We start from the raw sequence: 3,844 nt of genomic DNA, 5'->3' as shown, positions 1-3,844 counted from the left end.
GACAAGTCGTCTTTTTTCAGTAAATTTATTTGAAAGTCAGCTGCGGAAAATGTTCTGGCTTTTGTTTTAATGTATTATAAATTCATATGCGTCGCCGATTAATTTCAATTTTCCCCTCATTTTTTCTACTCCTACTCTTTCACCTGAAACTCTTCCACATTCAATGCCCCATTACTTATGCTGTTTTTAATTTGCTAGGTTCAATGCACGTGCCACAAACCCAAACGAATCCGCTTTCTTTCTTCCACTATGCCACACACAATCAAACACAGACAAACGCACACACACACATGCAATGTACATACATTAAAGAGAACAATGAAACAGTAAACCTTTTTGGGGTCTCAAAGATTTTTCCCTCATCACCCTACCACCGCGACTCTTGTCACCTGCTGCTGGTGCACTAAGTCAAAAAGGTTGGTATGAAGGAATGTGTTGCGTTTATACCCTCTATCTAGCGATTTAAGGAGTAAACTCATTTAAGAAAAGAAAAGAATGTTATTAAATTACTGCACTTAAAATGTGACTAAATGCCATTGTTTCTCTTCTATAAACCAAATAATTTGCCTGCAACTCTATTAAATTTCTAACTCTGGAGCATATTTGACAACCCTTACAATATCGATTGTTTTTTTATCGATTGTTAATCGAAGCCTTTTCCATACCTAATACTTCACGTGGTACCGACTTGCCGACTTGTGTGACGCTTCATCAGTTGCTTTTTGGCTCTCGAGATGAGAGCAACAGCAACTTAAACTATTTTGCACCTTACTTTTCCCTTCTTTTACTTTTTTAAAATTTTTACACATACATTTTTAAAACGCATTACCCGGTTCTAAAAGTTAAAGAGCGAACAAAAACTTTGACTTTTAAATTAAATTACGGTTGCAAACGATGACAGTTATGGCCAACAATCAACTGTCTCTACATTATATGTATAACAATGTATTGTTAATTCTAAAACTTAATTTCTAAAATGTTTTTTAAATACTCTTGCATCCGGTTCCTGCTTACTCTGAAGTCTGTCGCCATGAATTTAGTCTTTTGGAAACTCCGTCTCCGAAAAAAATGAGTGCCCTTGAGGTGACTGACCAATTATGGTTCCCGCTTACTCTGAAGTCTGTCACCGTGAATTGAGACCTTCGGTAACTCGGTTTCCGAAAAAACGAGGCTGTTGGCCCTTCGTTAACTTATATTTATATTTTATGAAAACATCTTTTTTTATCCACTCAATTTATTTTCCTTTAAGAACGCGTTCAAAACGTTTCTATTGATGACCGCCCATTTATCGGTTCTCAGACCAGTATTTTGTCGTTCGAGTAAGTCGAAAATGGTTCAATGAGGTTTGTACCTTTGGCAATACGACTTGGAAGAGAAACAGTCTCGTAGCCATCTATGACTCGATGACATCCATCACCTACTCCATGGTGAGTTCAATTATATTCCGGAACGGGAGTTTCAATGTTGAACTTTAGAGTCTAGACAGACTACGTTTCTATAGTCTGCAAAGCTTATAGACGAACGCTTAACAACTACAAAACGTCTTTTTTCGGGGAGAACTTGTCTTTTGTTTGTATTTCGCCTGCGAGTTTCAGGCTTCTGTTTGAAATTGATCGCATTTCAAATCATTTTGTTGGAAGAACCAATCAATTTTCCATCTTAACGATACGATTTTCCCTCCAAAACCTGGTTTCGCTTTTTTCACAGGGCAGTGTTTTTCCCGACCCTTTACTTATAAAATAACTTTTAGCTTTCCTCAAGGATGGCTTGCTCGCTCTTTTTCTTGAGACCGTCTGCCATTCCGCAGCTCCATGGGCTGCCTGCTGCTCACTCGTAATGGCTCGCTGCCCAGTACCTGGCTCCGGATCGCCCCGTGGCGTGTTTAGCGCAATTGCTCGCTGTCTCTTAGGAGGGGTGTTGCGCTGTGCACCCGCGTCCATCTTTTTCGCACCGTTTCTCGCCCTAATAGCATTAGGAGGCGAGGTTTGAGTTGCAATTTCGCACTTTGAGCTTTCCACCGTTTTGCTGCCTATCATTATATGGCATAGCGTTTCGTGCAGCTCTTTCATTCCCACAATTGCGTTTTTCGTGCCGAGATTTATGTGGCGTACTGGTTTTTTGCCATCATCTCCTTTATTGAACATGGTGTCCATCTCCCAAATGAGCGAGCCCAACTCGTCTAACTCCGTCACATTTGAGACAACTTTTGGCGAGATGGTTGTCTCCGGGCTGCTGGGAGCCATTGCCGGTGTTCCAGCCGTTCCTGAGCTATTACCGGGTAAAGCCACCGTCTCCGCCTCCATTTGGTTGAATTTGCCAGGCGGCGACCGAACAATTTTCGGCCGTTTAGCAAATGCCGCCTCAAGACATTGTGCATCTTGCACCGTTCCGTCATCGCAACGAGCTAGATGGTCCATCGAAAGGACATAACGCTCCATAACTCAATATTGGCGCCAGCGCCTAATTTGAATTTGAAATTTTCGGGAAACAATAAAGTGGCGCTTTTTTTTTCCCGGTTCAAACTGCAAAGTGGCGCCCCCTGCCAGGGCGGCTCAGGCGCTGATCAACACTGTGATCACAGCTGTTTAGATTTGTTGCTGCAACGCGGTGGAATGAAAGTGGAGAAATTGGCAAATTTTTCTCACCCACACAAATAAAAGTTAGGAGAAGCGGGAAAAAAAGTGGCCAGCCACTCCCCTTTATTCCTGGAGTTGATTTGGCCCGTTGGCCCACCCGAGAGCTGGAATGGGGACCACCAGCTAGAGCACAGGGAATCCGTATAGTGGTAAGCCTCGTGCGTCAAAATTGGGGCGATTTGGTTATACTTTAGTTTTTTTTAGGAGTCGCGGAACCACCGAAAGGGGAAAATCTTTAAGGAGGAATCGCGATACTCTGCCGCACTTGTAAGTTCACCGATGTCTACCTTTAAAACTAGTAGATACATTTGTGTGTCCATCGTTCCTTCGATAAAAACCAGGTTTCCAACTCCCAAAGCCGCCATGCTTGCCCAAACCATGACATTGCCACTGCCATGCTTCATAGTGGGCTTGCCAAGGATCATGTTTCCCGCCCGCAAGGAGTAGAATTTGAATTCTGAAACGCAATAGAGCAAAAATGTATTTCATAATATTGGGAAACCTACACCATTAGAACACATTAAAGCGGAAACAAATACAAGAATTACATTTTTATACTAGAAAACCCGGCAATGTTGTTTTGCCATATAAATAGTTTCCTAGTAATTTCTAGTGTAGACAAAAAATAGCTTACTTAGTTAGGTATGTATGTATGTATGTATGTTAAAATGTGTATATTGTATGTATGTATGTATGAATGTGGTAAATGCATGAAATAAGCATGGAGCGCTGTGAATGATGAGGGAATATAAAAATAACATTGAGGGCTAAAATCATTCTTTCTGCAAGCCACTCATGATTTATGTACTGTGTGTGTACATCGAGAAATATTTGTTCAATGAGAGTATCTTGCAACTTTTCCATCACCGATATCTAAGAGTTGTTTGGAAAATGTTTCAGCGGATTGATCTTGCAGCATCTGATGCGCCGCATTGGACATGATTTTAAGCAATCGTTGATCTCATCAGCGTACGTTGAACGTGGAACGACTGGAAGTGTTTGTCTGAAATCACCTGAAAGGACCATCAGAGTTCCGCCAAATAGTTGGTCACTGTTTTTAATATCTTTCAATGTCCTGTTCCTGAATATTAAGTGGCAGCTTAAATACTGAATGAGCTGTTCTACCTCCATCCAATTAAGTTGCTGCAATGCCCGATGATGCAACGGCTAATGCGATGCCATTATTTGATCGTATTTCAGCAGGAATT

At 41.4% G+C, this 3,844-nt stretch overlaps 1 long non-coding RNA gene across 2 annotated transcripts; it reads left to right on the top strand.

Annotated features, from left to right (window-relative positions):
* Positions 1-2,585: 2,585 nt before the first annotated feature.
* Positions 2,586-3,180, top strand: LOC137579965 (uncharacterized). Of its 2 annotated transcripts, XR_011032906.1 has the most exons (3): positions 2,586-2,785; positions 2,841-2,903; positions 2,978-3,180. It is a non-coding gene; the product is annotated as an uncharacterized lncRNA (long non-coding RNA). The 2 variants fall into 2 exon arrangements; XR_011032904.1 differs by having other exon boundaries at positions 2,841-3,180.
* The last annotated feature ends 664 nt before the right edge of the window (positions 3,181-3,844 follow it).

This window comes from Drosophila tropicalis, unplaced genomic scaffold (assembly GCF_018151085.1).
Source record: "Drosophila tropicalis isolate 14030-0801.00 unplaced genomic scaffold, ASM1815108v1 contig_1190, whole genome shotgun sequence".
Taxonomy (NCBI): Eukaryota; Metazoa; Arthropoda; class Insecta; order Diptera; family Drosophilidae; genus Drosophila; species Drosophila tropicalis.
This window is presented reverse-complemented; position numbering and strand designations above follow the sequence as displayed.